This window comes from Pseudophryne corroboree, chromosome 3, assembly GCF_028390025.1.
Source record: "Pseudophryne corroboree isolate aPseCor3 chromosome 3, aPseCor3.hap2, whole genome shotgun sequence".
NCBI classification, from domain to species: domain Eukaryota; kingdom Metazoa; phylum Chordata; class Amphibia; order Anura; family Myobatrachidae; genus Pseudophryne; species Pseudophryne corroboree.
Window position 1 is genome coordinate 273,200,893 of NC_086446.1, and position 26,117 is coordinate 273,227,009.

The window sequence follows — 26,117 nt, forward strand, 5'->3', positions numbered from 1 at the left end:
AATGCCTTCTTGGCCAAGCTTGAGCTATTAGAATTATTGCTCCCTTTGCTTGCTTTATTTTTCTCACTACTCTGGGTAACAGAGATATTGGAGGGAACAGATACGCCAGATGAAATTTCCATTCTACTGACAGTGCGTCTACAAGGACCGCTCCGGGATCCTTTGTTCTCGATCCGTACTTCGGAACTTTGTTGTTTAGACGAGACGCCATGAGGTCTATCTCTGGTAGACCCCATCTGTTCACTATTGTCTGAAACACTTCTGGGTATAATGCCCATTCGGTTTCCTGAATGGTGTGTCGACTGAGAAAATCCGCTTCCCAGTTCAGTACACCTGGGACAAACACTGCTTACAATGCTGGGAGATGGAGTTCTGCCCATCTTAGAATGGGAGTTACTTCCTCCATCAATCTTTTGCTGTGAGTTCCTCCTTGATGATTGAGGTACGCTACTGCTGTCGCATTGTCTGAGCGAATCTGGACCGGTCTTCCTTGCAGACTGTCCTTTGCCTGAACTAGAGCCATATAAATGGCCCTTATTTCCAACAGAATTATTGGCAGGCGACTTTCCCTTACGGTCCATTTTCCCTGGAACCAAAGGCTTCCGAGTACCGCACCCCAGCCTTGTAGGCTGGCATCTGTTGTCAGGACTTGCCATTCTTTTATCCAAAAGGGTCTCCCCTTGTTTAAATGGTCTGTCTGTAGTCACCACGCTAGAGACCTCTTTACGTTTACTGGAAACTTTATCATCTGCTTTTTTATTGTCTGATGATTTCCGTTCCATTTGGTCAGAATAAGGTGCTGTAATGGTCTGGAGTGGAATTGCGCATATTCCACCATGTCGAAGGTTGATACCATCAGACCCAACAGTCGCATTGCTGCATGGACTGACATTGTCTGGACGTGCAACGCTTCCTGAGTCATGACCTGCACCTTGACCATCTTTTTCTCTGGTAGAAAAACTCTCTGCAGATCTGAATCCAATATGGCCCCCAAATGGACCATCCGCTGTGAGGGATTCAGAGACGACTTTTCCCAATTTATGAGCCACCCATGTCTCTGTAAACAAACTATTGTCTGTTCTGTTGAAGATGGCTCAAAAGTAACTCCTGCGAATGTGCTAGGATTAACAGGTCGTCGAGGTATGGGAATATTCTTATCCCCTGCTTGCGGAGATAAGATGCCATAACCACCATAATCTTGGTAAACACCCTGGGTGCTGTTGCTAGCCCAAAGGGCAAGGTTTGGAACTGAAAACTCCTCTTTAGCTTTCGCTTTGCTTTGCCACCGAAAAGAGCGAAACTTTGAAACCCTAGTCTTAGGGTTATAAGTAGACGGAAATCTGACCTTTTTTGATTCAGCCTCTGATTCTAGGATATCCGATAATGGATTCCCAAACAATATATTACCAATGAAAGCCAATGCTTCCAATTATTTCTTGGATTCTGCATCTGCTTTCCAGGTACGTAGCCAAACTGCTCTGCGAGCAGCTATTGTCAAGGCTGAAGTTTTAGAAGCAACTGTACCCATATCAATTGCTGCTTCTTCCAAGTATTGGGCAGATTGTCTTAAACGGCTTAAAAGATCCTCTTGCTCCCTATTAGGAGAAGAGAGGCCATTCTCTAGTTCCTCTATCCATTCGCCCATTGCCTTTGCTACCCAGCCGAAGCCATAGCAGGTCTTACCACTGCTCCTACTAGAGAAAATAAATTTTTCAAGAAACTATCTACCCTTCTGTCTGTGACATCATTTAGTGAGGTAGATGACAGTGGTAAAGCAGATTTATGCACAAGTCGCAGTACATGTGCATCTACTTTTGGAGGAACTTCTCTTTCCTAACAATCCACAGCTGGAAATGGATAATAAGAATTCCATCTTTTCGGAATCTTATACTTTTTACTGGGCGTCGCCCAAGACTCAACCATCATTTCCGTCAGCTCATCTGACGCTGGGAATTCAGTTTTACTGTCTTTGTTCGTTTAAACACAGGTGCTTCAGATTTTGACCCTGTCTTGGCTGGCTCTTCCAAGGAGAGGACAGCCTTCACAGCGTCAATAAGTTCAGCTACATCCTCTGAACTAAAACTCTGCGACTGATCATCATACGGAGTATTTGAATATACTGTATCATCATCTGTTGTATCATCTTGTGTAGTCTGCCACATAGACGTATCTGTCTTAGTCTTACCTGTCCCTTGGTTACTTGTAGAGGCTACTGGAACCAAGCCGTAGGAAGGGAGCTGCATGCATGGGTTAATAGTGTAATCTAACCCCTGAGGTGGTGCTGCCGGAGTTAACCTATCCGTTATTGAAGACAAAGTCTTTGCAAACATATTCCATGGTGGCTCTGTTGGTTGTTGAACCAAATCCTGTTTTTTACTTTGCTGAAAAGCGAAACAGTTCGCACACAACCCCTCATAAGTGACCAGCTGGTTCATACCAATTAACCCTGTCTTACAAGATAAGCATGTTAGGGATATAGGAGTGCCTGATAAATTCTCCTCGTCACTTTTGACGCTCACAGACATGGTAATAATCTGTTAATGACTACACAATTTGTGACTGAAAATCACCTATATATGGATATATAGAAGTGAGATCAATCTGACCACAACCGTGCACCTGATTTGAAGGTCAGAACAGGACTGACAACAAAGAAAAGTCAGCACACATACTAGCAGTCACATGTTAAGGCATTGGACATTGTCATATGAGAATACAACCCCCATAACTTACAAGTAGGAAAATTGTACTTCTGTTTTAACTGATTTTTTTCAAACATAACATGCAGAAACCACAGTAATATACACATCTCATATGCAATATGTACTAAAAATTAACAATTCATACTAATAAGTAGAGAGAATTTTTAGTACTGTATACTCTTCCTCCATAGAGCGGGATACAGGGAGACTCACCACACTTCCATATCCAAGCAAATGCGCTCGCAAGACGCTGAGTGGATTCAGACGCTACTGATGTACACTACCGCTCCTAATAACGGACACAGTCGCTCACTGACTGACACAGACGCTCAGCGACTTCCACGTGTATGCAGACGCTAAGGCCTGCGTCTCGGTCTAGGTGGGATCTCTAGTGTACACAACCGCAGTGTCTAAGCTGCGACCGAGTACCCTTGTGGTAGCGTCTGAGACGAAAGTGAGGTAATTTAGTTTATGGACGGGAGACGCACGGAAATTGGTCATGAACTCGGAGGGACGGCCAGGAGAGCGTCTGAATCCCCCGTTGACTTAAACTCTAAGGATCGCGGCCTCTACCTAGTCCTGGCGCCTATGATCCCAAGAGCGTAACACTGTCACACTCGAGATGTTCTTGCATCAACACACTGTTTGTAGTCTCCACCAATACAGTGTAGCTGTGTCCGGACCCCCCTAGTAAGAGGAAATCCATAGACTTACCTTCCGCCCATGCTCCGGCCACAGCCTGGTTACGTCTGCTGGACCTGCTAGAACATCCGACACAGACGCCCGTCGAGATAGCACTGTACCGCGAAGGTAAGCGTTGTTGCGACCCGGTGGGGAGTTGTTGGAGCGACTCTTTCCCGTATGCGTTTAAGACGCTGTTAGGAAAAGTCGCTCAAAAAAAACATAGTAAGTCTATAAAAACAACATAATAAAAGCTTCGGGCTGCTTTATTCACAGCAGCCCTGTGACCATGGTCCGGCTTCCTGCCGCACCAAGCAAAAAACTGATCTGAGTGAGTCAGTGGGCGGGATTATATGGTGAAGCCCCGATGCATCCTGGGAGGCCAGAAAGCTTGTGACCGTGTTGGTGCCATTTCCGCTGTCGCTCAACCATATCCCAATCTTATCCTGTGGACCCAGCCAGAGAAATATACGTTATGGTAAGAACTTACCGTTGATCACGGTATTTCTCCTAAGTCCACAGGTTCCACAGGATAACAATGGGATATGATGGAGTGACAGCGGACTGGCACCAAACGATCACAAGCTTTTAGGCCTCCCAGGATGCAACGGGCCCGTCCATATATCCCCGCCCACTGGCTCAGGCAAATCAGTTGGATTCCAAAGCATCTAGGCAGGAGCATCATGTAGAGCCATAATCAGGCGAGAAGAACACACATGACCTACCTTACAAGTAGAGTGAACAGAGACATCAGCCGGAACAGGGAGATCCGCTTGAGAATATGCTTCCGCAATAGTAATTCGAAGCCCTCTAGCCAGCGTCTATTAGCAGGCCATCCTCTCTCGTGAATTCCGTAGAAAATCAAGAGAGAATCTGTCTTTCTGATGGCACTGGTGCGATCCACATAGATCCTTAATGCTCGGACTACATCCCACGACGCATCTCCTGCAGAAAGTCCCGATACCCGAGAATACCGGGACTACAATTTCTTCATTAAGGTCGAATTTAGACCCCACCATAAGAAGATACCCAGACTTAGTTCTGAGAACTGCTTTATCTGGATTAAAAAAAAAAAAAAGAGGATTTACTCACCGGTAATTCTATTTCTCCTAGTCCGTAGTGGATGCTGGGCACTCCGTAAGGACCATGGGGAATAGACGGGCTCCGCAGGAGACTGGGCACAAAAGATTAGGTACTATCTGGTGTGCACTGGCTCCTCCCTCTATGCCCCTCCTCCAGACCTCAATTAGGGAAACTGTGCCCGGAAGAGCTGACATTACAAGGAAAGGAAATTTGAATCCAGGGTAAGACTCATACCAGCCACACCAATCACACCGTACAACTTGTGATAACTATACCCAGTTAACAGTATGAACAACAACTGAGCCTCACTCAACGGATGGCTCATAACAATAACCCTTAGTTCAGCAATAACTATATACATGTATTGCAGAAAGTCCGCACTTGGGACGGGCGCCCAGCATCCACTACGAACTACGAGAAATAGAATTACCGGTGAGTAAATTCTTATTTTCTCTGACGTCCTAGTGGATGCTGGGAACTCCGTAAGGACCATGGGGATTATACCAAAGCTCCCAAACGGGCGGGAGAGTGCGGATGACTCTGCAGCACCGAATGAGCAAACACAAGGTCCTCCTCAGCCAGGGTATCAAACTTGTAGAACTTTGCAAATGTGTTTGAACCCGACCAAGTAGCCGCTCGGCAAAGCTGTAAAGCCGAGACCCCTCGGGCAGTCGCCCAAGAAGAGCCCACCTTCCTTGTGGAATGGGCCTTCACCGATTTTGGATGCGGCAATCCAGCCGCAGAATGAGCCTGCTGAATCGTGCTACAGATCCAGCGAGCAATAGTTTGCTTTGAAGCAGGAGCACCCAGCTTGTTGGGTGCATGCAAGATAAACAGTGAGTCAGTCTTCCTGACTCCAGCCGTTCTGGAAACATATATTTTCAAAGCCCTGACTACTTCCAGCAACTTGGAGTCCTCCAAGTCCCGAGTAGCCGCAGGCACCACAATAGGTTGGTTCAAATGAAACGATGACACCACCTTTGGGAGAAATTGGGGACGAGTCCTCAATTCTGCCCTGTCCATATGGAAGATCAGATATGGGCTTTTACATGACAAAGCTGCCAATTCCGACACACGCCTAGCCGATGCTAAGGCCAACAGCACGACCACTTTCCACGTGAGATACTTTAGTTCCACGGTCTTAAGTGGCTCAAACCAGTGGGATTTCAGGAAATCCAACACAACGTTAAGATCCCAGGGTGCCACTGGTGGCACAAAAGGGGGCTGAATGTGCAGCACTCCCTTAACAAACGTCTGAACCTCAGGCAGTGAAGCCAGTTCTTTTTGAAAGAATATGGATAGGGCCGAAATCTGGACCTTTATGGACCCCAATTTTAGGCCCATAGTCACCCCTGACTGTAGAAAGTGCAGGAAACGACCCAGGTGGAATTCCTCTGTAGGGGCCTTCCTGGCCTCACACCAAGCAACATACTTCCGCCATATACGGTGATAATGTTTTGCTGTCACGTCTTTCCTAGCCTTTATCAGCGTAGGAATAACTTCATCCGGAATGCCTTTTTCCGCTAGGATCCGGCGTTCAACCGCCATGCCGTCAAACGCAGCCGCGGTAAGTCTTGGAACAGACAGGGCCCTTGTTGCAGCAGGTCCTGTCTGAGAGGCAGAGGCCATGGGTCCTCTGTGCGCATTTCTTGCAGTTCCGGGTACCAAGTCCTTCTTGGCCAGTCCGGAACAATGAGTATTGTTCTTATTCCTCTCTTTCTTACTATTCTCAGTACTTTTGGTATGAGAGGAAGAGGAGGAAACACATATACCGACTGGTACACCCACGGTGTCACTAGGGCGTCCACAGCTATCGCCTGAGGGTCCCTTGACCTGGCGCAATATCTTTTTAGCTTTTTGTTGAGCCGGGACGCCATCATGTCCACCTGTGGCAGTTCCCATCGGTTTGCAATCAGTTGGAAGACTTCTTGATGAAGTCCCCACTCTCCCGGGTGGAGGTCTTGTCTGCTGAGGAAGTCTGCTTCCCAGTTGTCCACTCCCGGAATGAACACTGCTGACAGTGCTTGCACGTGATTCTCCGCCCATCGAAGAATCTTTGTGGCTTCCGCCATTGCCATCCTACTTCTTGTGCCGCCCTGGCGGTTTACATGGGCGACCGCCGTGATGTTGTCTGACTGAATCAGCACTGGCCGGTTTCGAAGCAGGGGCTCTGCTTGACTCAGGGCGTTGTAAATGGCCCTTAGTTCCAGTATATTTATGTGTAGAGAAGTCTCCAGACTTGACCACAGCCCTTGGAAGTTTCTTCCCTGAGTGACTGCCCCCCACCCTCGGAGGCTTGCATCCGTGGTCACCAGGACCCAGTCCTGTATGCCGAACCTGCGGCCCTCGAGAAGGTGAGCACTCTGCAGCCACCACAGAAGAGACACCCTGGCCCTTGGGGACAGGGTGATCAGCCGATGCATCTGAAGATGCGATCCGGACCACTTGTCCAACAGATCGCACTGAAAGATCCTTGCATGGAACCTGCCGAAGGGAATGGCTTCGTATGAAGCTACCATCTTTCCCAGGACTCGCGTGCAGTGATGCACCGATACCTGTTTTGGTTTCAGGAGGTCCCTGACCAGAGATGCTAATTCCTGGGCCTTCTCCACCGGGAGAAACACTTTCTTCTGTTCTGTGTCCAGAATCATGCCCAGGAAAAGCAGACGCGTCGTAGGAATCAGCTGCGACTTTGGAACATTCAGAATCCAGCCGTGCTGTAGTAACACTTCCTGAGAGAGTGTTACGCTGATCAACAACTGCTCCCTGGACCTCGCCTTTATGAGGAGATCGTCGAAGTACGGGATAATTATAACTCCCTTCTGCCGAAGGAGTATCATTTCGGCCATTACCTTGGTAAATATTCTCGGTGCCGTGGACAGGCCAAACGGCAACGTCTGGAATTGGTAATGACAGTCCTGTACCACAAATCTGAGGTACTCCTGGTGAGGTGGGTAAATGGGGACATGCAAGTAAGCATCTTTGATGTCCAGCGACACCATAAAATCCCCCTCTTCCAGGCTTGCAATAACCGGTCTGAGCGATTCCATTTTTAACTTAAATTTCTTTATATAAGTGTTCAAGGACTTTAAATTCAGAATGGGTCTCACCGAACCGTCCGGTTTCGGTACCACCAACATTGTGGAATAGTTACCCCTTCCCTGTTGAAGGAGGGGGACCCTGAATCACTTGCTGGAGGTACAGCTTGTGAATTGCCGCCAGCACTACCTCCCTTTCCATGGGGGAAGCTGGCAAGGCTGATTTGAGGTAACGGCGGGGGGGGGGGGGGACAGTCGCTTCGAATTCCAGCTTGTATCCCTGAGATACAATTTGTATAGCCCAGAGATCCACCTGTGAGCGAACCCACTGGCTGCTGAAGTTTCGGAGACGCGCCCCCACCGCACCTGGCTCCGCCTGTGGAGCCCCAACGTCATGCGGTGGACTTAGTAGAAGCAGGGGAGGACTTTTGTTCCTGGGAACTTGCTGCATGGTGCAGCTTCTTACCTCTACCCCTGCCTCTGGCAAGAAAGGATGCACCCCTGACCCTCTTGCCTTTTTGGGAACGAAAGGACTGCATTTGATAATACGGTGCTTTCTTAGGCTGTGAGGAAACCTGAGGCAAGAAAGTCGACTTTCCAGCTGTCGCTGTAGACACGAGGTCCGACAGACCGTCCCCAAACAATTCCTCACCCTTATAAGGCAAAACCTCCATGTGTTTTTTAGAATCAGCATCTCCTGTCCATTGCAGAGTCCATAAGACCCTCCTGGCAGAAATGGACATAGCATTAATTCTACAGCCCAGCAGGCAAATGTCCCTCTGAGCATCTCGCATATATAAGATGACGTCTTTGATATGGCCCAGGGTTAGCAAAACAGTATCTCTGTCGAGGGAATCTATGTCGTCTAACAGAGTATCTGTCCACGCTGCTACAGCACTACACATCCAGGCTGAAGCAATAGCAGGTCTCAGTAGAGTACCAGAGTGTGTATACACTGACTTCAGGATAGCTTCCTGCTTTCTATCCGCAGGCTCCTTTAGGGCGGCCAGGTCCTGAGACGGCAGGGTCACCTTTTTAGATAAGCGTGTCAGCGCCTTGTCCACCCTAGGGGATGTTTCCCAACGTAACCTGTCCGTTGGCGGGAAAGGGTACGCCATCAGTAACCTCTTAGAAATCACTAATTTCTTATCAGGGGAACTCCACGCTTCTTCACACAATTCATTTAATTCATCAGATGGGGGGAAAAGTCACTGGCTGCTTTTTCTCCCCAAACATATAAACCCTCTTGGTATTAACCGGGTTGCTCTCAGAAATGTGTAATACATCTTTCATTGCAATAATCATGTATCGGATGGCCTTGGTCATTTTAGACTGTAAATGTGCCTCATCATCGTCGACACTGGAGTCGGACTCCGTGTCGGCATCTGTGTCAACCATCTGAGATAGAGGGCGTTTATGAGCGCCTGACGGCTTCTGAGTCGCCTGGGCAGGCGCGGGCTGAGACCCCGGCTGTCCCAAGGCTGCAGCGTCATCAAACCTTTTATGTAAGGAGTTTACATTGTCATTTAAGACCTTCCACATATCCATCCAATCAGGTGTCGGCCCCGACGGGGGCGATACCACACTTATCTGCCCTTGCTCCGCCTCCACGTAACCTTCCTCATCAAACATGTCGACACAGCCATACCGACACACCGCACACACACAGGGAATGATCAGACTGAGGACAGGACCCCACAAAGTCCTTTGGGGAGACAGAGAGAGAGTATGCCAGCACACACCACAGCGCTATATAACACAGGGATTTTCACTGCTAATAAGTGATTTACCCAATAGCTGCTTTTTTTGTATTGTTTTTGCGCCTAAATTTATGTGGCCCCCCCCTCTCTTTTTAACCCGTCTTGTACCTGGATACTGCAGGGGAGAGCCTGGGGAGCTGCTTCCAGCGGAGCTGTGAAGAGACAATGGCGCTGGTGTGCTGAGGAAGAAGGCCCCGCCCCCTCAGTGGCGGGCTTCTGTCCCGCTTTTCATGTAAAGAAATGGCGGGGGGTTTTACATATATACAGTGCTAGACTGTATATATGTATGTTTTATGCCAAAGGTACTTCAATTGCAGCCCAGGGCGCCCCCCCCCCCCCCCCCCCCAGCGCCCTGCACCCTACAGTGACCGGAGTGTGTAAGTGTGCTGGGAGCAATGGCGCACAGCTGCGGTGCTGTGCGCTACCTTAATGAAGACAGGAGTCTTCAGCCGCCGATTTCATCTCTTCAAGCTTCTGTTCTTCTGGCTCTGCAAGGGGGACGGCGGCGCGGCTTCGGGAACGGACGATCGAGGACAGGTGCCTGTGTTCGAGCCCTCTGGAGCTAATGGTGTCCAGTAGCCTAAGAAGCACAAACTAGCTGCAAGCAGGTAGGTTTGCTTCTCTCCCCTCAGTCCCACGTAGCAGTGAGTCTGTTGCCAGCAGAAGCTCACTGAAAATAAAAAACCTAATAAATACTTTCTTTACTAGTAAGCTCAGGAGAGCCCACTAGGAGCACCCAGCTCTGGCCAAGCACAGATTCTAACTGAGGTCTGGAGGAGGGGCATAGAGGGAGGAGCCAGTGCACACCAGATAGTACCTAATCTTTTGTGCCCAGTCCCATGGTCCTTACGGAGTTCCCAGCATCCAGTAGGACGTCAGAGAAAAGAAAAATAAAAAAAAATCAGAAAAAGAACATGACAGCGCTTCTAAATCTGACACTCTTCTAGCTGATGCATAGTCAGTAGAAAGAGAATTTTAGCTGTCAACCATTTAAGATCCACTTTATTAAGTGGTTCAAACGGAGCAACTTGAAGGGTTTTGAGGACTAGACTTAAGTCCCAAGGCACTGTAGGAGGAAAAAAAAGGAGGTTGAATGCGCAGCATTCCCTGGAAAAAGTACTCACATCCTGTAAATTGGCAAATTTACTTTTGGAACCATACAGTCAATGCTGATACTTGTACTCTCAAGGAAGCCGCCTTCAAACCCCTATCCATTCCCGCCTAAAAGGAATTCTAAGACCCTGGAAACATGAAAAGATTTCTGGTCAATATTTCTTTCACTGCACCAATGAATATAGGCCTACTGTATTCGTTGATAAATGCGAGCGGAGGAGGGTTTCCTTGCTTTGAGCATTGTTTGAATTACCTGTAGCGAGAATCCTCGACATCAGGATAGAGGTTTCAGGAGCCACGCAGTCAACGATAGTCGATCCCGATGCCTGTGATAACAAGGACCCTGCATTAGTAGATCTGGATGTTGAATGAGCAGAAGTGGAGCATCCATCGACATTCTCTGCAGATCTGTGTACCAATGCCTTCTGGGCCAAGCCGGAGCTATTAGAATCACGGCACCCTTTGCTTCTTTTATTTTCCTTACCACCCTGGTAGCAGGATGATCGGAGGAAATAGATACGTCAGATGAAAATACCAATTCACCGACAAGGCGTTCACAAAGATTGCTCCGGGATCCTTTGTTCTTGCCCCGTATGCGGGCACTTTGTTGTTCAGACGGGACACCATGAGATCTATCTCTGGCAAACCCCACTTGTCTACCAGAGTCTGAAAGACTTCTGGGTGTAGAGCCCATTTGCTTGCTTGAATGGCGTGTCGACTGAGAAAGTCCGCTTCCCAGTTTAGGACTCCCGGAACGAATACTGCGGACAATGCTGGAAGATGGAGTTCTGCCCACTTTTGTATGTGACTTACCTCCCTCATTGCTGTTTGGCTGCGCATTTCCTCCCTGATGGTTGAAGTACACCCCTGCCGTTAAATTGTCCGAGCGGATCTGGACTGGTCTTCCTTGAAGAGTGTCCTTTGCCTGATCCATTGCCATGTATATGGCTCGAAGTTCTAACGGATTTATTGGCAGGCAACTTTCTACTGTGGTGTATTGTCCCTGGAACCATAATCTTCCGGGCACTGCTCCCTAGCACTGAAGACTGGCATCTGTTGTCAGGATCCCCCATCTGATATCCAAAAGGTTCTCCCTTTGTCTAGATGGGATGTTTGTAGCCACCAGGCTGATGACTTTCTTACCTTGTGTGAAAGTACCATTGTCTATTTCTTTATTGTCTGATGTATTCCATTCCATCTGGCTAGAATCCGACGCTGCCGAGGTCTTGAGTGGAATTGTTCATACTCCACCATGTTGATTGTTGACACCATCAAACCTATCAGTCGCATAGCTACGTGGATTGATATTTTTTGACCGTGTAACAACTCCTGAGTACTTGACTGTACCTTGGATATCTTGTTCTGAGATAATCAGTTTTCTGCAGACTTAAATTCAGTACAGCCCCACAGTGAGTCATCCGTTGTGACAGAACCAGAGATGACTTTGCCCAATTTATGAACCACCCGTGCCTCTGCAGACAAGTCACTGTCTGTTGGAGATGGCAAAGAAGCTTTTCCTGTGATTGTGCCAGGATAAAAAAGGTGGTCGAGGTTTAGCAATTTTCTTATCCCCTTCTTGCGGAGATAAGCTGCCATAATCATCATAATTTTGGTACATACTCTGGGGGCTGTGACTAACCCAAAGGGTAAGGTCTGTAACTGAAAATGTTGCTGGAGGATGGTGAACCTTAAGATAACACTGATGAAATAGTGCTATAGGAACCTGTAGGTAAGCATCCTGACTATCCAGGGATACCATGTAATCTCATGGCTCCATGAAAAAAAAACTAATGAGCGCAACGTCTCCATGTGAACAGTGGTGCCCAAACTTATCTGTTTGGGATTTTGAGAATGAGGTGAAAGGATCCTTCCGAGCCCAAACCCGGTTGGAGTAAAAACCCCTGTCCCTATTGTGCAAGGGTTACTGGAATGACTATTCTTGACAAAAGCAATTTCTGAACTGCTTCTTGCAAACCCCTGTCCTTCGCCTCTACCCGAGATAGACTGGAACAGAAGAACCTTCGAGGAGGATGCTTCTAGAAGGGAAAGCATAACCTAGAGATACTGCTTCTTGCACCCAGGCATCTGTATGCAGACTGCTACCAGATCTGTGCAAACTGAAGTCGGCCCCCTATCCTCTTGGGGTCCCCCAGAAGGAGGTACGCACCATCATGCTGATGGCTTATCCTCTGGTTTGGAAGCTGGCCCTCTGGTTGCCTTTGCTTCTTTGCCTTACCAAATTTATTGTATTGGGGCTGTTACATTCCTTTATGACCGACAAGGCCGAACCGGACCCCTAGGTTTGGGGTTATAGGTGTAAGGAAACGTGACCTTCTTTGAGTCTGTTCCTGACTCCAGAATATCTTTTAACTCCTTCCCAAACAGAAACTTCCAGCCAAAAGGCAAAGTTTCCAGAACCTTTTGATTCTGAATCAGCTTTCCATGTATGTAAATAAAACTGCTCTACTAGCAGCTATTTTTAATGCTGATGCCCTAGAACATTAGTGTCCATATGAGCTATATGGGATTCTTGCTCCCTTGCAGGCGCTGAAAACCAGTCTTCCAGTACTTCAGCCCAGTGTACCTACAGCACCTGGTATTTCAAGGTGGTTTCCCATCCAAGACCTAACCAGACCCAACACTGCTTAGCTTCCAAGATCTAGTGAGATTGGGCCTATCCAGTGTGGTGTGGCTGTAGATTGCAAGGTGAAGTCATGGCTGGCCTCATGACTGCCCCAGACAGAAACAATATGGTTTTCAGAACACCATCCCTCTTTTGATGTTGACGGCAAAGGCCATATAGATTTTCGCACTATCAATGATATGCACATTTACTTTAGGAGGCACTTCCTATTTTTAAACAGACCCCAGCTGGAAAAGGATATTTGGAATCCCATTTACTTGGAACCTATATTCCTTATCAGGTATAGCCCAAACCTTTTCCATGATTTCCATCAGCTGCTGGGGTCCCCCATGAGGAGGCCCTATTTTTTGGGGACGTTTAAACCTAGGTACCTTATTTTTAACACAGGCTCTGCTGATCCTCTGAGGACAGAAAGGCCTTTACTGCTCTCATTATTTCAGCTATATTCACTGAGCTGATACCCTCTACCTGTTCTTTGTATGCCGAAGTAGAGTAGAGCGACTCTTTCCAATATGCGTATAAAACGCTGTTAATCATCATGTGTAGCCTGTGCAGTTCATGATTTATGTACACTCGGTTTATCAGCTTGTTTTATTGGAGAAGCTGTTGGGGATACCGTAGGTAGAGAGCTGCATGTAAGGGTTAATAGTGAACCCTATTCCTGGTATTGATGCTGTAGGAATTAACCTTTCAGCTATACTGGACAAGGTCTGTGCAATCACCACCCAAGGAGAATCTATCTGTACTTGACGTAGATCAGGGATCTGCCTTGTATTATGCTGAAAAGCAAACCATTTTACACATAAACCATCCTGTACCAGATCAGAGAGAATAACACAGGTTTTGCAAGACAACATGATATGAGCATTGGGGTTATGATAAGTGTACTCTCGTCACTTTTGCCGCTCTTAGACATGATAAATAATCAGCACTTTCACAGTGTACTACACAATTTGTGACTGTAACCACTTTATCGTTCTAAAGCAGGGGTGGGCAATTATTTCAGCTGGGGGGCCGCTTAACACTTCCAGTGAATATTCGAGGGCCGCACACAAAATATCTTGTATATACAATACCGATCGGGTCTGAACTGTGCATGCGTATGCACCGCAATGCACAGGTGCGTCGGTCCGCAGCGCCGGGCAGCAACGGGATGGTGCGAACAAAGCGATCGCACGGGCAATCGCAAGGTGATTGACAGGCAGAGGGTGTTTGTGGGTGGCAACTGATCGTTTTAGAGGAGTGTCCGGAAAAAATGCTGGAGGGACCAGGCATTTGGAGGGAGGGTTTCTGATGTCAGCTCAGGCTCCGATCATCGCACTGGAAGATTAAGTCCTGGGCTGTTCAGAGACTGCACAAACTTCTGTTTGTGCAGCTCTCTGCACTTGTGATCACAAACCTGCACAGCGATTTCCCCTTCCCCCTGTAGGTGGTGACGAACTGATCGCAGCAGTGCAAAAATCGCCTGCTAGCGATCAGGTCTGAATTAGGCCCATAGTTATGTATAGAACTATAAAAACATAGTACAGGTTGAGTCTCCCTTATCCAAAATGCTTGGGACCAGAGCTACTTTGGATATGGGATTTTTCCATATTTTGGAATAATTGCATACCATAGTGAGATATCATGGTGATGGGACCTAAATCTAAGCACAGAATGCATTTATGTTACATATACACCTTATACACACAGCCTGAAGGTCATTTTAGCCAATATTTTTTATAACTTTGTGCATTAAACAAAGTGTGTGTACATTCACACAATTAATTTATGTTTCATATACACCTTATACACACAGCCTGAAGGTCATTTAATACAATATTTTTAATAACTTTGTGTATTAAACAAAGTTTGTGTACATTGAGACATCAAAAAACAAAGGTTTCACTATCTCACTCTCACTCAAAAAAGTCCGTATTTCGGAATATTCCGTATTTCGGAATATATGGATATGGGATACTCAACCTGTATATATAACTATAATAACACACACCACAATATACAGTACGTTGCATATGTAGTTTTTTTACAGCCAAAATACAAATGTCTAAAAAAAAAACCACATTAATCCAGTAATAAAAAAATAAATAAAAAAACAAACAAAAAAAAACCAATGCTGAAAACAAACAAACAGCATCCTGTGTAATGCTGTTATTCACCGCTCCTGTCTCTGTCCCTGGGCACAGTTACTAGCTCCTCCCCTCCCCTGGACCCATATAGCAGTCTCGACTCCCCTTCCCACCCCCTCCCCTAAACCCATAGAGCAGTCTCTACCCCACTCCCCTGGACCCATATAACAGCTTTTAAAGTTATGCACAGATCCCTTTACCTTTTTTTCAGTGGCAGATCTACTGCCCGCTGCCAGATCCCCGCTGCCAGATCCCCGTTTCCTGCTGCCAGATGATCCGCGCTGCCCGCTGTGCTGCACGGAGTCACTGCTGCTGCCCGCTGTCCACTCCTGCTGTGGCTCCGCCCCCATGCCGCCCCGCGCACGACGTCACAGAGGAAATCCCGGTCAGGTGACCCTGTGACGTGACCGGCATTTCCTCAGCGGCGCCGCTTCTGGGAGCTGTGTAGCACAATGACAAGCGGCTCAGCCAATCGGGCCGCTTGTCATTGCTCACTGGTAGGGGACTTCGGGCCAGGCAAGATCGGTCCACGGGCCGCATCCGGCCCGCGGGCCGCATGTTGCCCACCCCTATTCTAAAGTGATATCAATCTGACCCTCACCCAGGCACCCGCATTGAGGATCAGAAGACCAACTGACAAACATATACAGTATAAAAGTCAGCAATCATACTAGCAGTCAGTCACATGTTATATATTAGTCATATGAGCACATAATCAACCACAAACACATTTTAAAGTATGTAGGAGAACATATTACTGAATTCTGTTTTATACAGATCTTAACGTATTCAGACGCAATGCGAAGAAAACCACAGTAATGTACACAGACCCATATATGCAATAGGCACTTAAATTTAACTATTCATACTGACAAAAGTAGATAGAAATTTAGTGCCGTATAACCCGTACTCAGTAGAGTGGGATACAGGGAGACTCGCCTCACTTCCAAGATCGATCAATACGTTAGCGAACGCTGAGTGGATCCAGACGTTACTAGTGTACACCGCCGCTCCGGGAACTTTTAGTGAACACAGACGCACTGTGCATACAAACGCCTGTATTGTGACCAGGTCTCCTCGCAGTAGCGCTTAGTGAACACAGATGCAGCGGCCTATGCTGCGACCGAGACCCCTTGTGGTAGCGTCTGAGACGGAAGTGAGGCAACAGTTCATGGCGGGAGACTCACGGAAACTGGTCATGAACTGGGGGGAATGGGCGATCAGGAGAACATCCGACTCCCCACCGCTGACATCAACCCTAGGGATCGCAGCCTTATACTATTCCTGGTGCCTTATGATCCCTAAGGCCTAGCGCTGGAGCACCCGTGGTGGCGGCGTGTCAGCTACTGTTTGGTAGTCTCCTTCCAATACAGTGCGTCTGCGTCCGAATTCCCCGACTACGGGGAACCGATGCTTTACCTTTTCCCCGTGCTCCGGCCACAGCCTGGTAACGTCTGCTGGACCTGCTAGTATATCCGACACAGACGCCTGCCGAGACAGCACTGTACACATGGGTAAGCGTTATTGCGACCCAGCGGAGAGTTGTTGGAGCGACTCTTTCCAATATGCATATAAGATGCTGTTAAGATTGCTCAAAAACATAGTAAGACTATAAAAATAAAATAAGAAAGCTTAGGGCTTTAGGGCTGCCATAGAACAGCAGCCCTCTGACCATGGTCCGACTCCTGCCGCACCAAACAAAAAACTGATTTGCCTGAGCTAGTGGGCGGGGATATATGGACGGGCCCATTGCATCCTGGGAGGCCTGAAAGCTTGTGATCGTTTGGTGCCAATCCGCTGTCGCTCCATCATATCCCATTGTTATCCTGTGGATCCTGCCAGAGAAATCAGGTGTTCAACCTCCATGCCGTCAAACATAGCCGCGGACAGTCTTGATAGGTGAACGACCCCTGTTGCACAAGGTCCTCGCGAAGAGGAAGAGGCCTCGGATCCTCCAGCAGTAAGGCCAGAAGATCCGCGTACCAAGCCCTTCTGGGCCAGTCCTTGGGATGAGTGGAAGTGGAGGGAACACATACACTGACTGGAACACCCACTACATGTGGGTCTCTCGACCTGGAACAGTACCTCCGAAGCTTCTTTTTGAGGCGAGAGGCCAATATGCCTATCTGAGGTACACCCCGTCAGCTTGTGACCTCTACGAATACCTCCGGATGGAGGCCCCATTCTCCTGGAAAGAGATCAAGTCTGCTGAGGAAGTCCGCTTCCCATTCATCCACTCTCGGAATGAAGATTGCTGACAGCACCACCGCATGATTTTCTGCCCAGAGGAGGATTCCTGTCACCTCTGACATTACAGCTCTGCTCTTCGTTCCACCCTGTCGGTTTATGTAGGACACTGCCGTTATGTTGTCCGACTGAACCTGAATGACCTGATCTTGAAGATGTGCCGCTAGTAGAAGGCTGTTGAACCCGGCCCTTAGCTCCAGAATGTTCATCGGAAGAATGGATTCCAAAATTTACCACTTTCCGTAGAAGTGTTCATCTTGGGTGACAGCTCCCCAACCTGTCGAGAAGGTGAGAAGTTTGCTGCCACCAGAGGAATGAAATTCTGGCTTTCGGCAACAGGCGTATTTGCTGGTGCATGTGAAGAGATCCCTATCAATTGACTAGGAGATCCAGTTGAAAGGAACATGCAAGGAACCTTCCGTACTGTCGAGCCTCATAGTAGGCAACCATCTTCTCTGGCTTCAGGACATCCCGGAACATTGATTGGATCACCAACGCTTTCTCCAGCGGTAGAAACACCCTCTGCACTTCCATGTCGAGAATCATCTCCAGGAAGGAACGCCTCCTTGTCGGATCCAAATGTGAAATTGAAAGCTTCAGGATCCACCTAAGTTCCCGGGACAGTTGATGTTAGAGAGCAATACTCTGTAACAACATCTCCCCGGAGGAAGTTAAGGTCATCCATATATGGAATTATGTCCACTCCTGGTCTGTGGAGTAAGAGCACAATTGCCGCCATAACCTTGATGAACACCCCCAGGGTTGCGTAGAAGCCTAGTGCAGTGTTTGGCACTAGAAGTGATATAATTGTAGTGCAACATTAGATAGGTCTAGAGAGGCGGCCAGATTGGAATGTGAAGGTACACACCCCTGATATCCCGGGATAGCAGGAATTCTCCTATATCTCAACCAGAGATCACCGCTCTCAGACTCGCTCCTGAATTGAACACCCACCAGTAGGGGTCCAATGACTTTATGTTTGAATAGTAACCCCGGTTACATATATGAGGTGGAACCGGAATAATGACGTGTTTGACAAATGTTAGAATAGCTTCCAGCAGTATTGTACTTACAGCCTGAGAAGCCAGTAAGCCTAGTCCCCTGGGCAGCCTAGCGTTTCCCAGGGGACTAGGCAGGATATCGCCTAGATGTTTTACTGAAATCTTTTTAGCCTCTCTCCCACCTGCTTGATCCCCAGGCAGTGAGGTCCATTGTCAAAACGAAGGTTTTGAGAATACCGGACCCGAAACCGTTCCTAGGAACCTGGCGGTGCAATTTTTCTGGAATTCCCCCACTGTCCTCTAAAGGAAGTGGAGGAACCCTTGGGTTTGTGTGTAAACATTGTGGTTTTGAAGGGATTGCAGTATAGGTGTAGGATCTAATTCCCTGGACTGCGCAGCTGCGGAAGGAAGATTTGTCCACTTACCCGCAGTTGGCTCGGATATTCCCGTATCCCGAGCATCCCAACAGGGCCTCACCCGTTGAAGGGCTGATTCACCATACCTTACTTGGATTCTGTATCTGCAGTCCATTGGTGTAGCCCCCGTCCCCTGCGTGTTAAAACTGCCAGAGCAGTGGTCCCTGCATTAAGCAGGCCAATCTCCTTCTTGGCGTCCAGCCGTGAAGCCTGTAGAATCCTGTATATGACATAGAAACAAGTACATATCACTTCTACACATAGAATCCAATTCATCAAGTAAGGATTCTGACAACGTTACAATATCCCCAGAGATCTACGCAATAGTGGATCTCAGAGTCACACCTGCAGAAGTGTACAATATTAGAGATTAGTCTCAATCTGCGATCAGGCTTTATGGAGGTTGTACCCCTTTTTTGACAATTTAGACACTCGTTAGGGATGTTGATAAAATCTCTGGGTGTACTCAGGTGTTCCTGAATGAGGAGTTTAACGTCCTAAACAGTGGGAAGGCATTTATTAGATAGAGAAAAAATAAATAATTATATATATATATATACATACATACATACATACATATATATATATATATATATATATATATATATATATATATATATATATATACACACACACACACACACACACACACAGCTCAACAAAATAAAGGGAACACTAAAATAACACATCCTAGATCTGAATGAATGAAATATTCTTATTAAATACTTTGTTCTTTACATAGTTGAATGTGCTGACAACAAAATCACACACAAATTATCAATGGAAATCAAATTTATTAACCCATGGAGGTCTGGATTTGGAGTCACCCTCAAAATTAAAGTGGAAAAACACACTACAGGCTGATCCAACTTTGATGTAATGTCCTTAAAACAAGTCAAAATGAGGCTCAGTAGTGTGTGTGGCCTCCATGTGCCTGTATGACCTCCCTACAATGCCTGGGCATGCTACTGATGAGGTGGCGGATGGTCTCCTGAGGGATCTCCTCCCAGACCTGGACTAAAGCATCCCCCAACTCCTGGACAGTCTGTGGTGCAACGTGGCATTGGTGGATGATGTCCCAGATGTGCTCAATTGGATTCAGGTCTGGGGAACGGGAGGGCCTGTCCATAGCATCAATGCCTTCGTCTTGCAGGAACTGCTGACACACTCCAGCCACATGAGGTCTAGCATTGTCTTGCATTAGGAGGAACACAGGGCCAACCGCACCAGCATATGGTCTCACAAGGGGTCTGAGGATCTCATCTCGGTACCTAATGGCAGTAAGGCTACCTCTAGCGAGCACATGGAGGGCTGTGCGGCCCCCCAAAGAAATGCCACCCCACACCATTACTGACCCACTGCCAAACCGGTCATGCTGGAGGATGTTGCAGGCAGCAGAACGTTCTCCTTGGCGTCTCCAGACTCTGTCACGTCTGTCACATGTGCTCAGTGAGAACATGCTTTCATCTGTGAAGAGCACAGTGTGCCAGTGGCGAATTTGCCAATCTTGGTGTTCTCTAGCAAATGCCAAAAGTCCTGCACGGTTATTGAGCTGTAAGCACAACCCCCACCTGTGGACGTCGGGCCCTCATACCACCCTCATGGAGTCTGTTTCTGATCGTTTGAGTAGACACATGCATATTTGTGGCTTGCTGGAGGTCATTTTGCAGGGCTCTGGCAGTGTTCCTCCTTGCACAAAGGCGGAGGTAGCGGTCCTGCTGCTGGGTTGTTGCCCTCCTACGGCCTCCTCCACATCTCCTGATGTACTGGCCTGTCTCCTGGTAGCGCCTCCATGCTCTGGACACTACGCTGACAGACACAGCAAACCTTCTTGCCACAGCTCGCATTGATGTGCCATCATGGATGAGCTGCACTACCTGAGCCACTTGTGTGGGTTGTTGGGAGGTCATACAGGCACGTGGAGGTCACAGACACTACTGAGCCTCATTTTGACTTGTTTTAAGGACATTACATCAAAGTTGGATCAGCCTGTAGTGTGTTTTTCCACTTTAATATTGAGGGTGACTCCAAATCCAGACCTCCATGGGTTAATAAATTTGATTTCCATTGATAATTTGTGTGTGATTTTGTTGTCAGCACATTCAACTATGTAAAGAACAAAGTATTTAATAAGAATGTTTCATTCATTCAGATCTAAGATGTGTTATTTTAGTGTTCCTTTATTTTTTTGAGCAGTGTATATATATATATATATATATATATATATATATATATATATATATATATATATATATATATATATATATATAGAAAGAGAGCATTAAGACCCCTTATTTGCGCTAAGACCAATAAGCTCAAACCATTGATAAATACCTCCTGTCAGAAGAGGTACTGGACATAAAATAGAAAAAGAAATGGATTCTCTAGGGAGCTGAACCACCACAAATGTCTAATACATATGACAAAAATATCATTTATTCGGACAACATATTATGATATTGTCATGCAAATCACCATACCATGAATCAAAGCAACATACATGCGCATTGGATAGTACATTCATTTGTAATACTGTATTATGTAGTCATTTGATGTTCACAGTTGTTAGGTGAAGTATTAAGTCTTCAATTAGAGATCGCCTGTATGATCAATTCACAAATTTGTGGAAACCCAACGCGTTTCGTCCGTTAGGACTTCATCAGGGGTTAATATCCAATAACAATATTAGCAAAATTCAATATCCCATCCTGACAGAACCACAGGGATGGACAATATTCAAAATCGGATAAAATATCTAATTGGCTTCACCAATAAATATCAATATGAACAGTGCAGGGAATTGCTGACAATGTGCTCCTTATATGTACATCTAATTAACCTCCAAACTTTGGGTGTAACTAAAGTGGGTTAAAAGTGGGTCAGTCTGCTTCCTTTTAATATATCCTATTAAACTTCAACGTCGAAAATGGAATGATGGACCAAATTGGTGCAAAACACTATCAAGGGTACTCCCTTTTTGTTGTGCCTCAAGGTTCACAGAGTACAAGAAGCCAGCCACAGCGCGCCCTTATAGGCTTTTATGATATAAAAAAAAAAACACACTGACTAGCTTAACCTTAACAGGATAGCTAGTACATACTTCACTATCCCCCCTTGTTTAGAACACCTTGATAGACAAACATATATATATATATATATATATATATATATATATATGAAAAAGACAAAAGGAGGAAGGCGCAATAGTGAGTAAAAATTGAAATTCTTTACTAATAAAAGAGTACAAGCTCACGTACATCAAGGTAAAATAATACCGGCTCCCATCTCCAAGCCCCCACAGCAATGCTTCCGGATAGCACCTAGCAGTGCTTTCAGACAGGGAGTCCACAGCGGCTCTTTATTCGGCTGTTTAGACCACCGCGGCTCTCATTCGGCTGCTCGTTGTATGCGGCTGTTTGTCCAGCACTAGGCAAAAGCGTCCCGACCGGTTTCGTCACGGTTGACTTCGTCAGGGGGTGTGGCCAAGCAGAGTATCCCTGGAGCATTTATAGCACATCTAATCCACTATATTTTACCATAAAAATAATTTTTATCTTTTCACAATCTCATCATAACAACATTTTTTCACCATGGATCATTACAATCTACAGATATTACTGCAATTTATATTTATAACATTTTATATATATATATATATATATATATATATATATATATATATATATATATATATATATATATATATATATATACATACACACACACACACACACACACACACACACATATATATATACATACATACATAGCTCAAAAAAAAAAAAAAAATGAAGGGAACACTAAAATAACACATCCTAGATCTGAATGAATGAAATATTCTTGTTAAATACTTTGTTCTTTACATAGTTGAATGTGCCGACAACAAAATCACACAAAAATTATCAATGGAAATCAGATTTATTAACCCATGGAGGTCTGGATTTGGAGTCACCCTCAAAATTAAAGTGGAAAAACACACTACAGGCTGATCCAACTTTGATGTAATGTCCTTAAAACAAGTCAAAATGAAGCTCAGTAGTGTGTGTGGCCTCCACGTGCCTGTATGACCTCCCTACAACCCACACAAGTGGCTCAGGTAGTGCAGCTCATCCAGGATGGCACATCAATGCGAGCTGTGGCAAGAAGGTTTGCCGTGTCTGTCAGCGTAGTGTCCAGAGCATGGAGGCGCTACCAGGAGACAGGCCAGTACATCAGGAGACGTGGAGGAGGCCGTAGGAGGGCAACAACCCAGCAGCAGGACCGCTACCTCCGCCTTTGTGCAAGGAGGAACAGGAGGAGCACTGCCAGAGCCCTGCAAAATGACCTCCAGCAAGCCACAAATGTGCATGTGTCTACTCAAATGATCAGAAACAGACTCCATGAGGGTGGTATGAGGGCCCGACGCCCACAGGTGGGGGTTGTGCTTACAGCCCAACACCGTACAGGACGTTTGGCATTTGCCAGAGAACACCAAGATTAGCAAATTCGCCACTGGTGCCCTGTGCTCTTCACAGATGAAAGCAGGTTCTCATTGAGCACATGTGACAGACGTGACAGAGTCTGGAGACGCCAAGGAGAACGTTCTGCTGCCTGCAACATCCTCCAGCATGACCGGTTTGGCAGTGGGTCAGTAATGGTGTGGGGTGGCATTTCTTTGGGGGGCCGCACAGCCCTCCATGTGCTCGCCAGAGGTAGCCTGACTGCCATTAGGTACCGAGATGAGATCCTCAGACCCCTTGTGAGACCATATGCTGGTGCGGTTGGCCCTGTGTTCCTCCTAATGCAAGACAATGCTAGACCTCATGTGGCTGGAGTGTGTCAGCAGTTCTTGCAAGACGAAGGCATTGATGCTATGGACTGGCCCGCCCGTTCCCCAGACCTGAATCCAATTGAGCACATCTGGGACATCATGTCTCGCTCCATCCACCAATGCCACGTTGCACCACAGACTGTCCAGGAGTTGGGGGATGCTTTAGTCCAGGTCTGGGAGGAGATCCCTCAGGAGACCATCCGCCACCTCATCAGGAGCATGCCCAGGCATTGTAGGGAGGTCATACAGGGACGAGGAGGCCACAGACACTACTGAGCCTCATTTTGACTTGTTTTAAGGACATTACATCAAAGTTGGATCAGCCTGTAGTGTGTTTTTCCACTTTAATTTTGAGGGTGACTCCAAATCCAGACCTCCATGGGTTAATACATTTGATTTCCATTGATAATTTTTGTGTGTTGTCAGCACATTCAACTATGTAAAGAACAAAGTATTTAATAAGAATATTTTATTCATTCGGATCTAGGTTGTGTTGTTTAAGTGTTCCCTTTATTTTTTTTTAGCAGTATGTATAATAAGAATTTACTCACCGGTAATTCTATTTCTCGTAGTCCGTAGTGGATGCTGGGTACTCCGTAAGGACCATGGGGAACAGACTGGCTCCGCAGGAGACTGGGCACCCTTAAAAGAAAGATTAGGTACTATATCTGGTGTGCACTGGCTCCTCCCTCCATGCCCCTCCTCCAGACCCCAGCCAGGGAAACTGTGCCCGGAAGAGCTGACATTACTAGGAAAGGATTTGGAATCCAGGGTAAGACTCATACCAGCCACACCAATCACACCGTACAACTTGTGATAACTATACCCAGTTAACAGTATGAACAACTGAGCCTCATTCAACAGATGGCTCAGAACAATAACCCTATAGTTAAGCAATAACTATATACAAGTATTGCAGAAAGTCCGCACTTGGGACAGGTTCCCAGCATCCACTACGGACTACGAGAAATAGAATTACCGGAGAGTAAATTCTTATTTTCTCTGACGTCCTAGTGGATGCTGGGTACTCCGTAAGGACCATGGGGATTATACCAAAGCTCCCAAACGGACGGGAGAGTGCGGGTGACTCTGCAGCACCGAATGAGCAAACTCAAGGTCCTCCTCAGCCAGGGTATCAAACTTGTAGAATTTTGCAAAAGTGTTTGATCCCGACCAAGTAGCAGCTCGGCAAAGTTGTAAAGCCGAGACCCCTTGGGCAGCCGCCCAAGAAGAGCCCACCTTCCTCGTAGAATGGGCTTTTACTGATTTAGGATGCGGCAGTCCAGCCGCAGAATGTGCAAGTTGAATCGTGCTACAGATCCAGCGAGCAATAGTCTGCTTTGAAGCAGGAGCACCCAGCTTGTTGGGTGCATGCAGGATAAACAGCGAGTCAGTTTTTCTGACTCTAGCCGTCCTGGAAACATAGATTTTCAGGGCCCGGACTACGTCCAGCAACTTGGAATCCTCCAAGTCCCGAGTAGCCGCAGGCACCACAATAGGTTGGTTCAAATGAAACGCTGATACCACCTTTGGGAGAAATTGGGGACGAGTCCTCAATTCTGCCCTGTCCATATGGAAAATCAGATAAGGGCATTTACAGGACAAAGCCGCCAATTCTGACACACGCCTAGCTGAGGCCAAGGCCAACAGCATGACTACCTTCCACGTGAGATACTTAAACTCCACGGTCTGAAGTGGTTCAAACCAATGTGATTTTAGGAAATCCAACACTACGTTGAGATCCCAAGGTGCCACTGGAGGCACAAAAGGGGGCTGAATATGCAGCACTCCCTTAACAAACGTCTGAACTTCAGGCAGTGAAGCCAGTTCTTTTTGATAGAAAATAGACAAGGCCGAAATCTGGACTTTAATGGATCCCAATTTTAGGCCCATAGTCACTCCTGACTGCAGGAAGTGCAGAAATCGACCCAGCTGAAATACCTCTGTTGGGGCCTTCATGGCCTCACACCAAGCAACATATTTTCGCCATATGCGGTGATAATGTTTTGCTGTCACATCCTTCCTAGCTTTTATCAGCGTAGGAATGACTTCATCTGGAATGCCCTTTTCCATTAGGATCCGGCGTTCAACCGCCATGCCGTCAAACGCAGCCGCGGTACGTCTTGGAACAGACAGGGCCCCTGCTGTAGCAGGTCCTGTCGGAGCGGCAGAGGCCAAGGGTCCTCTGAGATCATTTCTTGTAGTTCCGGGTACCAAGTTCTTCTTGGCCAATCCGGAACGATGAGTATAGTTCTTACTCCTCTCTTTCTTATTATCCTCAGTACCTTTGGTATGAGAGGAAGAGGAGGGAACACATAAACCGACTGGTACACCCACGGTGTCACTAGAGCGTCCACAGCTATCGCCTGAGGGTCCCTTGACCTGGCGCAATATCTTTTTAGCTTTTCGTTGAGGCGGGACGCCATCATGTCCACCTGTGGCCTTTCCCAACGATTTACAATCAGCTGGAAGACTTCTGGATGAAGTCCCCAC

The 26,117-nt window shown here is 46.9% G+C and overlaps 1 pseudogene; it reads right to left on the reverse strand.

Moving 5' to 3' along the window:
* Nucleotides 1-12,958: 12,958 nt before the first annotated feature.
* On the reverse strand, nt 12,959-13,077 carry LOC134897887 (5S ribosomal RNA; annotated as a pseudogene).
* Between the last annotated feature and the right edge of the window lie 13,040 nt (nt 13,078-26,117).